At 49.3% G+C, this 14,228-nt stretch overlaps 1 protein-coding gene across 4 annotated transcripts in view; it reads right to left on the reverse strand.

Moving 5' to 3' along the window:
• The window catches only part of FMNL2 (formin like 2), a 281,915-nt gene that overhangs the window by 165,100 nt on the left and 102,587 nt on the right, over positions 1-14,228 (reverse strand). The gene's annotated exons all lie outside the window — the stretch shown is intronic.

Here is a 14,228-nt window from a genome sequence, read left to right on the forward strand (position 1 = left end):
ATGGGACAGCAGCCTCCCTGGCACCAATCAAGCTATTTACCAGATCTGCTATGTTATGAAGATGCACATGTTTCCAGCTGCCACTATTCCACCATCCTATTATTTGTTTTCTGAGGGAGAGGGGATGCCATCTTCCTGAGAGCACCCGCAGATGAGCAAGGGGCAGGGATCTGAAACAGAGATGCCAAAAGGGAGATCTGTGCTTAGGCCTTGCCATCACTGTTGGCAGCTTCATTGATTTGCCAGTTCTACACAGACCTTGCTGAGTGATCTGTGATTTTTAAAACAGTACAAGACAGGCAGTACCCGGCACAAAAAAAAAGGCCAGTGATATATGAAAAGCTGCATCCAAATGTCTTTTGTTTTGATGACGCATCCAACCATGCCTCTGGGCAGACCTTGTCCTGTGTTGATGAGGGTTCGCTGTTAATGCAGTGTCGAGAAAGGGGCTTGCTCTGTGTGGCAGTTGCTGAAGGGGGCAAAGGCTTATTCAATGAGGCTGAGCCACCCAACCATCTGCTCTAATCAGAGGATAACTATTCGGATTGGGGTCTCTGCTTGAGGGTGGGGGAAGGGGAATGGAGAGGAAGGTTGAACTGGTGCTGCTATATACTAACAGCAGATATCTTTGTGGGCACTGGTGCAGCAGAGATTACACGAGGCTCACTATGGGCTGCCAAACTGTGCACCATTCTAGGCTGCCTTCACAGCTTCTCCCTCCCTCCTGTCCTTTACTACAGAAGGTTGCTTTGTGATAAAATTTATATCCAGCCAGGAGACCAAAACAGACTGCCTCATCTAAGGCTGCTGGCAAGAGCAGCTCCTACTATATACAAAAGGCCAGATCCAGCAACCTCTACCCATAGGGAACACTACTTAACTGTATTAGTCTTCTGCTCTGAGAGACACCATCCAATATGTTATTTATATAAAAAGAAAAGCAAGAGGTTTTCAACAGCTAACTGTGCTGATACTAGCCTGGCTCACCTAACCAGTTTCTACCTCATCTGAATTAAATCATTCCCCCTGCAATAAACAACAATGTAAAGACATCGGATTCATCAGCAGCCAGAAAGCTAACAGTGAAACCGCTGACAACGTTTTCTTTCACAGACCCACTGCAGAGTGCACCAAGTCTAGGGTTACCATATGTCCAGGTTTTCCTGGACATGTCCTCCTTTTGAGTCCTCCGATCTCCGTCTGGGTGGTTTATTGAAATGGGAACTCATGTCTGGGATTTTGCTCTGCTCCACTGGTGGGACACGGGGGAGGGCAATTGGAGGCACAGGGGAAAGCTGTCTGGATGCCAGGGCTGCAGCAGGGTGGGGCAGGCACCTGCCCCCCCAGTGGCGGAAGGGGGCAGTGGGGCCCTTTGAGGGCAGCGGGGAGCTCCGTGGCCAGGCCAGTGCTCACACTAGCTGGGCAGCCACAGAGGACGCTGCCTGGGGGCAGGGGGGAGTGGCCAGCCCGCCTGGCACGACACAGGAGCCCCAGCCCAGGGCACAGGGTGCTATAGGCCTCGCCTCCTCCTCCCTCCAGCCTGCACTGGGGCTGGACTTGCCCCGCCATCACCCACACAAATTGAAGCCACCGCACTCTGGCCCGGTCAGGATGGGGGCAGCTGGGGTACCCCTCCAGCAAGGCTGGGGGGAGCAAAGGGCTGCAGCTCAGGAGTGAGTGGCACCAGCATCGCTGGGGGAGGGGGGAGGAAAACGGGATGAGGAACTGTGGGTCAGGAGTGAGTGGCACCAGCACGGCTGGGTGGGGGACGGGACGAGGGACTGTGGGTCAGGAGTGCGGGGTACTGGCAGGGCCAGGGGGCTCTGAGTTGAGAGCGAGGTATCCCACTGACGGGTGTCCTCTTTTTTTGGAACTGGAAATATGGTAACCCTAGCCAAGTCACAACACTGTTCCATTTCTGTAGCAAAGAGCTTCGTGAAAAAAGTCTGAGTCTCTGCAGACCTTGTATCTTTGTAATATTCAAACCTCATCATATCTACAAAATCTCAATGTAGCAGCTAGATCTGTTCGCAGGGGTTGGGTACAGACCCCGGCACTCCCGAAGGCAGTCCCAGGGACCCTGACACCATGGGGAACTTAGCCGGGAGGGAACCGGAGCCAGGGCTGAAGCCGGCACTGAGCTGGGTTTTTTGAGCTGGTGCTGCACCGGTTTTTCAAGCAGCTGGCAATCAAGCTGGGCGGTGGCCAGCTGATGATGTCAGCAGCACCCGCTACTGCGGAAGATTTAAAACCGGCAGAAGCCATGTATGGGGGAAGCCAGCGAAACAAGACACCTAGCTCACTGGGGTGGATCCCGGCCAGCACAGGTTCCCCATGGCACAGACCTGCCAGAGTAGGGCAGGATCTGCATGGGGAAGACAGAATGTGCTTCCCCATGCAGAACACCCAGAGGAGGGCCCTCGGCTCTGTCCTGGCATTGGAAGCTCTGAGTCACTGCAGCCATCCTCGACCCTGCAGAGAGAACAGCTGTTTCAAGCCTGGCAGAGGGATGGAGCAGGGTCAAGAAACAAAGATGAGTGCCAGGCTGAAACTGTAAGCCTGCACTCTACACTGAGACTGACAAGGCAACACCCGATAAGAGGCCATAAGGAGCCGGAACCAGTAATTAGGAACAGAGGCACAACAGCCTACACAGTTGGCAAGTGGACAGGGGTGTAGGGGAGGCGGAGCCCCAGGACCAGCAGCACCGACCCCATGAGACCTGCATGTCCATGGAAAAACAATCCTTAGCAGCAAAATATAGGTGACATCTCTTCCCCACAGAAGAGGCTATATTTCCCTGAAAGCCCTTTACTGATGCACGCTCCTGGACCACCATTGCTGCTGGACCTTCGCAGGAACCAAGGGGAAGGTGGAGACAGGAAGGGGAGATGGCCCCCTCCCCACTAGGCAGCATCCAAGGTTTGTATCCCACTCACCCACCCATCCTTACGCTACTGAGGTCAGTGGTCTGATTGTCATCCGGGTGATACACCAGACCTAAACTTTAGGTTCCAAGCATTCAGGCAGTCATGTCTTTGCATACCAAAATACAGACCTAAGTAGTGGACTTGCCTCATTAATCCAAGAGAGTCACATCTGCATGGCCTTCCATTATGTATATATCGTGTATGACTGTTTTTGTGATGCATATTTTTTTAATGTTAAGCTTGCCTTGTCAGTGGTTAACTCCAATTATAATCACCTGGGGGAAAGGACTGTGTTCTCTTTCACATCCTGCACAACACTGGGCCCCTTTTTATACTATATATGTCACTATAAAAGTAAAGGATAATAACAACAATCAACTTACGGTATGTTATACAGTATAACATACCAGTATATCTGGGTACTAATGGGTATTATTCGATATTCTGAATATTGCATTCACCTTTAAATGAGATGCTTAAGTCATTTGCTTAACAGGAAAAAAGAAAGAGAAAACAACAAATTCCAAGAACTGTGTTTTTCTTCTAAAAATATACTGCTCATTTGATTCTGCATGGGATTCAGAAATGGAAAGGAAACCTTGGTGGTTTCCAATGCATAGGAAGTACAGCTCTGACTGGTGAAGATTTTCTGTTTATAGAAGCACTGGTTACTCTTTAAACCAAACCTTTCTGATCTAAGTAGTTACTGATAGAGAGAGCTTCTGTGATAAAGGATCAGAAGGGAAATAACTAAAAATCCCCTGTCTGAACAAAATGCCATTAAAATAAAAGAATAGTTATAGCAACCAACAATAAAGGCCACTTTATTCCCCAAGCCTCAATATTAAGTGGAAGTGTGACTAAAATATAAAAAACAGCAGCTTTAAATATTGTCCCCCAAAGCCCAGAGAATTACAACACAAAGGTGGCAGTTCTGCTTTTTCTGTCATGCTGTTGTCTGATTATTCTTTATGAGCTTGGAAGGCTGCTTGTGAAACTGTGGGAAAGGGACTGATGTTTGTCTGCCTTGAAAGGGATACACTGAGTAAAGGGATGGGCTAAGCGTCTTGACCCTCAGAACCTGAAGGATCAACCTATCCTCAAACCTCTGAAGTGAGGTATGGGAGCCAAGGACACTCCTCTCCTTTTGTTTTCTCAGAAGCAAACATAGCAAACGACAATTAAGTGTGCAGCCTACAAACCAATGTAGGGACACTTAACAAATAACAGAAATTAAAAGGTCCTTAATCTGATTAAATGACTTCATTCCATTCTCTCTGAAAACTAAGCAGTGGATCCCAAATTGAGGTAATTTTCATAAAACTAATAAGGTTACCTGATTCCTCCAAGAAAAGGAAACAATGGGAAGGAATTGAGACATATCAGTAAGAAGCTCCTGTAAATTCACCCACATTTACACCACCATGCAATGCAGCATCAGCTTCATGGCACCTCACACAGAAAGGCCAGTGCGCTGCAGAAAGCACATGTTCACATTTCTTTTGTTCAGTAAGTCTTCCACTAGCCTTACCAGCTTACAGTTCAGTTCAGCCAAAAACTGCTTTCTGCATGATCCATTTTATTTTCATATTTCTCCAACTGTATTTCAACCTTCTAACTAGCATCAAATGAATCTAGATTTCTATGCTCGCCAGGCTGGGCTGTCACACAACTGCAGCCAGGTGAGAAGGGCCCTACCCCTGTGGCCCAGGCATGGGCCAGCCCCGCTATCTGCCTGCCTTGCGCAGGGCTGAGTGGGGCCGACTCGTGAGGGCAGGCACAAAAGGGTCAGGCCAGGCGGGGCCCTTCCCAGATGGATACGGCTCCATGACGGCCCAGCCTCAGCACAGGGAGCCAGGAACAATCCAGGCACACAGCTCCTGTGGCCCTAGCTCAAGGGTGGGCAAAAAACAGCCCGCCAGGCCATTCTATCCGGCCTGCATAGATTCATAGATGTTAGGGTCGGAAGGGACCTCAGTAGATCATGGAGTCCGACCCCCTGCATAAGCAGGAAAGAGTGCTGGGTCTAGATGACCCCAGCTAGATACTCATCTAACCTCCTCTTGAAGACCCCCAGGGTAGGGGAGAGCACCACCTCCCTTGGGAGCCCGTTCCAGACCTTGGCCGCTCTAACTGTGAAGAAGTTCTTCCTAATGTCCAATCTAAATCTGCTCTCTGCTAGCTTGTGGCCATTGTTTCTTGTAACCCCCGGGGGCGCCTTGGTGAATAAATACTCACCAATTCCCTTCTGTGCCCCCGTGATGAACTTATAGGCAGCCACAAGGTCGCCTCTCAACCTTCTCTTGCAGAGGCTGAAAAGGTCCAGTTTCTCTAGTCTCTCCTCGTAGGGCTTGGTCTGCAGGCCCTTGACCATACGAGTTGCCCTTCTCCGGACCCTCTCCAGGTTATCCGCATCCTTCTTGAAGTGCGGCGCCCAGAATTGCACGCAGTACTCCAACTGCGGTCTGACCAGCGCCCTATAGAGGGGAAGTATCACCTCCCTGGACCTATTCGTCATGCATCTGCTGATGCACGATAAAGTGCCATTGGCTTTTCTGATGGCTTCGTCACACTGCCGGCTCATGTTCATCTTGGAGTCCACTAGGACTCCGAGATCCCTTTCCACCTCTGTGCCACCCAGCAGGTCATTCCCTAGGCTGTAGGTGTGCTGGACATTTTTCCTCCCTAGGTGCAGCACTTTGCATTTCTCCTTGTTGAACTGCATCCTGTTGTTTTCTGCCCACTTGTCCAACCTATCCAGGTCTGCCTGCAGCTGTTCCCTGCCCTCTGGCGTGTCCACTTCTCCCCATATCTTTGTGTCATCTGCAAACTTGGACAGAGTACATTTGACTCCCTCGTCCAAGTCGCTGATGAAGACATTGAAGAGTATCGGTCCAAGGACCGAGCCCTGCGGGACCCCACTGCCCACACCCTTCCAGGTCGAGACCGACCCATCCACCACGACTCTTTGGGTGCGGCCCTCTAGCCAATTCGCCACCCACCAGACTGTGCAGTCATCCACATCACAGCCTCTTAGCTTGTTCACCAGTATGGGGTGGGATACCGTATCGAAGGCCTTCCTGAAGTCTAAGTATACGACATCCACCCCTCCTCCTGTGTCCAGGCGTTTCGTAACCTGGTCATAAAAAGAGACTAGATTGGTCAGGCACGATCTGCCCGCCACGAACCCGTGCTGGTTTCCCCTCAGCATAATTTGCCATGCCAGGCTCTCACAAATGTGAGCCTTGATAATTTTTTCAAAGACTTTACCAAGGATGGAGGTGAGACTGACTGGCCTATAGTTGCCTGGGTCCTCCTTCCTCCCCTTTTTGAAAATGGGGACCACATTAGCCCTTTTCCAGTCCTCTGGGACTTGGTCCGTGCGCCACGAGCATCTGAATATTCCTGCCAGTGGCTCTGCAATGATGTCGGCCAGTGCCTTCAGCACCCTCGGATGGAGCCCATCCGGGCCTGCCGATTTAAAGGCATCCAGTTCTTCCAAATGACTCTGCACCACCTCAGGATCTACGCATGGAAGTCTGGTGCCTTGCTGCTGCCTCTCTACAACCTCAGTGAGAGACTTGTCGTGCCCCTCACTTAGGAACACTGAGGCAAAGAACTCGTTGAGGAGTTCAGCCTTTTACCTTGTACCAGCCAGGGCACCTACAAAGTTTAGAAAATTAATATTTATCTACTCCAGACTCCCTGTCAAAGATGACAGGAGCCAGGGGCAGTAGGACCCAGGGGAAGCCAGCAGGAGTCGGGAGAAAGGCCAGCCTGGCCCCGCTCCCCACCCAGAAGCATCCGCCTGTGGCAGCTTTCCCTGCATGAAGCTGCTCCAGCACCATGTGGCCCCCAGCTTTATCACTGGGCCATGGGAGCAGCGGTGCACTGGTACGCTGGGGCCAGGAAAGGGGTGGGTGTGTGTGTGTGTGTGTGTGTGTGTGTGTGTGTGTGTGTGTGTACGGTGAGTCCCACAAGCACCCCCCACCATACACATGCACCCACACCCCCCCTTGCACTGCCATACATGCAGACACCCAAACCCCCCTCATACAGGCCAACCACCCTCCCCCCACACACACAACCCCCCACAAATCCCATACCCATCCATACCCCCATGCTCCCTCACTCCACACCCATTCCCCACAAACCTCCCCACATGCACCCACACCCTCCCCCACATACCCAGACACCTACAGCCCCCACAAACCTATACCAACCCCCATGCCCCCCACAGTTTACAAGAGTAAATTAATTTTAAGCTATTGTGTGATCACCTCTGTGTACACTACTCAAACGCATTTAATCAGGACAACATTTTTTTTTAATCAAATAATAAATGCTGTAGATGTTTGCTTTTTAAGAATATAATTTGGTATTTTTCCGGTTCTGAGATGGCAAAACCCCTTGCTGAAAGGAGTACTCCCAGGAGGAAGGGGAGGGACTACTAATGGCAAAGGTTCGAGGCTAGGGAGTGGGACTTCTGGTCCCAAGATGGCAACCAGGGGGCAGGGCACCTGTTAAGGGGCAGGGCTACCCATGCAGCCCTCAACAGCTTGCCAAAACTCAGTATGCAGCCCTCCTCCAAAAATATTTACTCACCCCTGCCCTAGCCCAAGCTACAGCTGGCTGGGAAGGGTCCTGCCCCCACAGCCTAACACAGGCCAGCCCCTCTGCGCCCATGGGCCAGTCTGGCTCAGCACTGCAGCCACAGCCGCAGGTGAGGCCAGTGGATGGCAGGGTCATGCCAGCCGGAGTCTGGCCACCCCTGCTGCTGGAATGGCAGGAGAGGGGATCCTAACAGGGGCTGTTCTGCCCCAGCCAGGCAGACCCTGGCTGCAGTACCCAGGGGTAGAGGGGAAGGAGGAGGAATAAACCCCTTCTCTGCCCTTTCACCTTATGAGGGCCATGCTGGCCAGTGCCTGGCCACGCCCCTGCCCCTGCTCTGGCTAGGGACCAGAGGGGCAGGGCCAGCTCTGCTCTCTGGAGCAGACAGCACAGCCCAGCCCAAGGCTGAAAAGCATCCTGGGATGCTGGGGGACTCTGATTTAACTTAAACCAGGAAGGGTTGTAGAACAGTTTGACCCAAGTCAGTTAAGTCTGATATTACATTCAACCAGGTTGATCTTAAACCAGTTTTGGCCATTTTCAAACTGGTTTATGTGCACTGAGCTTTTGTTCTGTTACAGGTTCAAACCAGTTTCTGATTACTTAAACTGGTTTATGTGTAACTTCTGTTCCTAGTCCAAGTATTTATCCAGATTTGAACTTTCCCGAGGTTGTGAATATTTAGATCTGAGGTTTGTTTTTTTTAATTTTACTAAGGAACCCTCTAACAGCCTCTTCCCAGAAGTTTCTGCCTCAGTGATCAGTGCTGAGACACCTTCTGGACTTGATACAAAATTTGTTACATGAAATTGTTTAGCCAGAGTGAAGTGAATACCCAGACTGCTGTAGATTGCAGAGAGATAATGTGGCATCTACTGCTGCTCGCAGACATTAAAAAACAAAACAAAACCGTGCTTTATCAGAAGCAGCAGCATGTTACTTTGACATAGCTCAGCAATGTCCGTATAGATTGGGTGCTTCAGCAGGGCTTTTTTGGCGCTTTTATCTAAAGCTGAGTCAATCAGTTACTACATAAAAGTGCCCAAAAAGTCCCACTAAAGCACCCAATCTATACAGGCGTTGGGCAAGCTGGGTGCAGCTAACACACTGCTTCTTTGGGCATGCACTGGGCTTGGTGCGAGAGTGCACTGAGTTTAAAACGCCGCTTTTTGGAGGGGGGAGGAGAGGAGGCTATGCCTGCAAGCACCCTATATGTCTTACTGTAGAGTTACAGCTGATGAACTGTGCTCTTTCTTAAAATCAAAACACTCCCGTAGCGAAATCCCCCTGTCGTATTTTTGTGCCACTGTCTCATGCTACTTTGTTTTTGCCCAGACAGCCAAGGTCATGGATTTAGTCTCACCTGGAAAAGGGACTTCAAGGCATAGATCTTCTTCAAGCGCATCAAACCCTCATTAAAGGAGTTGCAGGAAAAAATAAATAGTTGGTTAAATCATTTTTGCTTGACTTTTAACCCAAATACTTTGACTACTAACTAACTGAAGTCTGATCCTTCAGTCCTCAATGCAGAACTAATGCTGTTTCTGTATATTTGTAGAAGAAAATCCAAGTCCCCTCAGGGACAAGCCTGGCAAGGGCTGCTTCCCTTTTCCCCCTCTAGGCGCACCCCAGCTGGGGTCCCTGCAGGCCAGGGTGAGGGTTTAAACCCCTCCCCAATCATATTTAGAAGCCTGCCTGGGCCTGGCTACATCCCCCACCCCCTAGTCAGCTTCCCTCCAGCCTTGCTATGGAAGAGAAGGGAGGGCTCACTCAAGCGCCCCACAGCTTCTAACCTGAGCCACTGCAGGCATGCGGCTGCATTTCCAGAATCAAAAATTAACATCTATTCACTTGCAAATCGGTTCAATCTACACAAATTAGACTAACCTGCAAAGATTGAATCAATTCAGGCTTGGGCTTTTTGAATGTCTCTACTGAGCCTTAGCAGTTATTTTCTACCTATTTAATGAGCCAAGCTAAAGACTTGCATCCGAACAAAACCATATCTAGGGAATGTTTCAATCTGGATCCAAAATTGTGCCACAGGCCCCTCTGTCCAAAAACACTCACAGATAGAAATATGCAGCTTACTTTGTGAACTTTCTTCTGTTAGCCTCTTGCCCCCGTGATATCTGTACTGCCAAAGCAATACATCCTAGTAATCCCAGATCCCTTCATAGCAACTATCTTGGATCCTTAAAAAGCTACATCCTAAAACAGGCATTCGTACAAAAGCCAAAATTGAATGTAAAATTTCAAGCCCGCCTAGGAAGAATGGTCTCAGCTTATACAGGGGACAAAGAGAACCAATAAGGGTCTCATCAAAAGTGTCCCATGTCAGGAAGAACTGCTCCAAACTGATTTAACTAATGGTTAAAAAAGAGATGCTACAGTATTGACAGTCCTCAGACAGAAAAAAAATGAAGCAACAAGGGCTCAGAAACAGCAATCTAACCCGCTTGCAAGCCAGAAGGAGAAAGCGCAGCCTCAAATTCTCTTTCAGAATGGATATTGGTGAACTGCATCTCATCTCAGCCACAAACCAGTCTTAACAACACAGGAATTGCTAGATCCAACCAGCATCTAGTCAAGTGTCCTGTGTCTGGCAGTAGCCAGTACCAAAAGCTTCAAAGGTGCATGAAATCCTAAGGGAAGCCACTGTGGAATACTTTGCTTGCAGTATAGTTTCTTCCTAATACTCATTAGTAAGAGGTTGGCTTGACTAACATGAAGGCTTATATTCGCTGCATGAGTGAATATAAAAACATGAGTGTAATGAAGGCTCCCTTAAAAGCACTGAGGATTCTAGAACAGATTTCCCTCAATTTATGTGGTAGACACATTCCCGGAGAACGGCGCATAAACTAAATTTGCATAAAGCAACCCCACTTTACAGGGCAACAGATAGAGATGCATTCCCAGAGTGGTGAGGGAGGGAGGAAGTGAGGCTGGGGCGGGGAGAGGTGTGCAGGGCAGCCCAGCGGCTGCAAACAGGCAGCGTCTGCCGCTCCCAGGGCTGCAGCAGGGGAGGCACCAGGTTCTTCCTGGCACTCAGGGCAGGTGGCAGCCCCACTCACCCCTCTTCCCCACTCGCTCCACTTCTCCTCACTCACCGCAGCCCCTGCTGCAGCAGCCCCGAGAGCGGTCAATGCCACCTGCCTGGAGCTACTGGGTTGCACTGTGTTCCGAACCCCCCAGGAATCCTCTTCACCCGGGGCACCATGACCCCTGGCATGGCGCAGCCCGGAGGCTGCAAGCTGGTGGCATCCGCCACTCCGGAGGCTGCAGCCGGGGTGGGTGCAGCCTGCAGCGGGACGAGAGCAGGATGGGGGCAGCAGTCACTGAAGGCTGGGGCTCTTCCCAGCGCTCAGCGGCAACACTGGGGGGCCTACTGCAAATTTTGGGGTGGCAGCAGCCTCCCTCCCATCACTGCAGCCCACCCCAAGTGCTGGGAAGAGCCCAGTTCCACTGCCAGCCTGTCTGCAGCAGCCACCAGCCCCAGACTGCTGTCATCCTGCTGCAAGCTGCCACCCACCCCTGCTGCAGCCCCAGGAAGAGAGGATGTCACCTGCTTGCAGTCGCTGGGCTATGCTGTGCTGGGGGGCTCGTGGCACGGTGCTCCAAGGAAAGCAGAGCCATAGGGGGTTCAGGACACAGTGCAGCCCAGTGGCTGCACACAGTTGGCTTTGGCTGCTCCCGGGGCCACTGCAGCAGGGGCTAAGGTGAGTGAGGCCCTGGCCCGACAGCCCTTTCCCCTTGCCTCACACCTTTCCCCTCCCATTCCACTCCCCTCACAGACTTACCTGCTTGGGGGAGGGGCAGTGCCCCATGCTGATTGCATAAGAGTGAATTTACCTCGCGTATAACGAATTTCAGGTATATAAAGGGTCATCCCATAAGAGCAAATTTGCATAAATAGAACCCGCATAAATCAAGGGAAACCTGTATTGACTTGGCTAGCGCCAGGAGTTCACTCTCTTATGTTGAAAATCTGTGGATTTATAGACCATGAGCCCACTGATCTCAGAACAAATGCATGCTTCCCTCTGCCTGAGAAACTAGAGAGATTTACTTCTACAGATGTTGCTCCTTGAGTCCAATTTTGCCTTTACATGCCACACTAAAAACATTTCATTTCAAGGTGCTTTTTCATTGTGGAGCAGAAAATTAGTATTGCTATATTTTATATACTTATATTAGAGATTTGGATAATATACAACTATGTATGATCACTATATGCTGAATACTGCTCCATCTTTGAAATACTTCAAAGTATTTCTTTGAGCTTAATTCAGTGTTGATTTTAGCCTTATAGGTTACCCTCGATATTTAGTCTTCATCAATAGAATTATAATTATTTCAAGGGAGATCAAATCTGGGGCTTAAAAACCTTGCCAATTTTTCTATAATTCAGTCAAATTTTATCTGAAGCAAATCTGATATTTTTGAACAATGCTCTCTTTCTGCTTCTAAGCGCAACATTTTGTACTCTCATTTCTCACTGCAGAAAGAGATATTAATAATTCCCAGGAACGGAAATCTCTAATGGAAAAGTTAAGTAGCCAAAAAGTTTTATTTTCATTGAAAACTTCAAATGCCTTTAAAAAATGCTAAATGATTGGACAGAGATTTCAGGAACTGATGGGTGCATGACACCCTGCTCTCCACATCTCTATGTATTATGCTGTAGCCCTCTTTGAAGTTATGTTTCGCATTGTTGTCTAACTCTCCCGCTGGCTCTAAAATGGAGACTGTGGCTTGTTGTAAATCTACGTAGAAGGTTATCCATGTGCTGTGTTTCAGATGCATGCTATTCATTGTAATGAAAAAATAGAAAACCATGAAAACATTTTCACTCTGCTGGGGAAAAGTTATGATGCAGCAGAGGCCAAACTTCTAACTAGCCAGATAACAATGCACTTATATAATAGCTTGGCAGGGTTACAAAGGAGCAGGTCTTTCACTTTTTTCCCTGACATAAGCTTTTATGCATGCTCATCAAGTGTGAAAACAGAAGATGGCAATAAAACCAAACACCTAATGGGTACATGTAAAGTTAGCCAGGCCTTCTGAAGCCTAACAAAGGTCCTTAGTCGCAGTGCCTGTTTCTTTTTGCTTTCAGATTCTTATATCCCACTTTTCTCTGTTGTAGCTTACAGCCTTCCTACTCTTTCCTCCCACCACCTAGTGGCCCCAAGCTCCCCAGGCTAATGTGACAGCCTCACCCACCCTCCCTGACTCACAGCATTGAATCCACTGTGTGAGGAAAACACATGCAACCTTTTGTTGCGGTGTCAGAAAAAAAACACATACACACACACACAAAGGCAAACTGCCTTTTGCCCAGCTGTTGGGGGAAAGTTTGAGATTCACTTGTTTCTGAGGCTCTGCTGGAGTTCCTCACATTACTACTTTTCATCCTAATTTTCACCCCCAGCTATACGTTTCTGGAACATAAAAACAAAACAAAATTCTTTAGTGGTAGAAATCCAGGGAAACCCACTCTACTTTAGACAAAGAGGCCAGGAATGTTTGCATTATGGAGAAATGTCACACAGGGATAAGGCCCAAAGTGTAATTTTTAGAGAGATTTTGTAAAAGCCAATGTTAATAGAAATATTTACAACATTTGTTTAAAAAAATGCAATCAAGCTATGTTTTGTTTGGATTTCAACATTTCACTGCTGGGCTTGAAACCCAAACAATTGTAACTTTGGGTTAATCGTATATGAGAACTAGATAATTAACTTCACTACGAGCAAGTTAAAAACAAAACTGAAATTGATGAGTTCATGGCCCAAAGTGAGCAAAGTGCAAGGCACAAGCAGCAAAAAGGATGAAAAATTATTAAGATTTCAAATGCACCCATATTTTGATGTTAATAGCCTGCGGTGTTATCAGATAATTGATGACATCCTACCGTGGATGTTAGGCAGGCTCCCTAGAACAAAGAGGAGTTTTGTCCAGTCAAGACTTTTTGTCCAGGAGTTTTGTCAGAGAGATTTTTTTTTTTTTAACTTGACCACATACCTTTAAACAGTTTATAGAGTTTTAAAATCATCACCTGCAAAAGGGAAAAAGCTCTAAAACTTTTAACTTCACCTTCCATTCTCCCCTTAGAGCACGGGTGGTCAAAATACAGCCCATGGACCAGATCCAGCCCACGGACCAGATCCAGCCCACGAGGCCATTCTATCCAGCCCATGGGGTCCCTAAAAAATGTAAAAAATTAATATTTATCTGGCCTTGGTTCCTGCCAAAAATGACAGGAGCCAGGGGCAGTGGGACCCAGGGGAAGCCCCAGTGGGCTCCTGCAACAGCAGGACCCCCCCAGCCCCTCCCCGCCAGTCCATGTGGCTGCACCGGCACTGGAAACTCAGGTGTGGGGAAGGGGCAGGGGAGGACCCTGGGGAAAAGTGGCCCCTCCCCCGCCCCACGGCTGGCGCTCCCTACTGCAGCCACTTGCAGCCCACATGGAGCTACCCTGAGCAAGCACAGGCAGCCTCACGCGGGCTGCGAGTGGCTGCAACTCGGGGTGCCAGCCACGGGCCAAGCAAGGGGCCGCTTTTCCCCATGCTCAGCACCAGCTTGTAACCCACCCCCACTACCAGCCTTGCCTCCGCGCCAGCTCTGGGCTCGCTTGTTGGGGCTGTGCCACGGTGGCAGCAGATGCTCGGTGTGGATGAA

Source organism: Alligator mississippiensis, chromosome 4 (genome assembly GCF_030867095.1).
Source record: "Alligator mississippiensis isolate rAllMis1 chromosome 4, rAllMis1, whole genome shotgun sequence".
Classification (NCBI taxonomy): domain Eukaryota; kingdom Metazoa; phylum Chordata; order Crocodylia; family Alligatoridae; genus Alligator; species Alligator mississippiensis.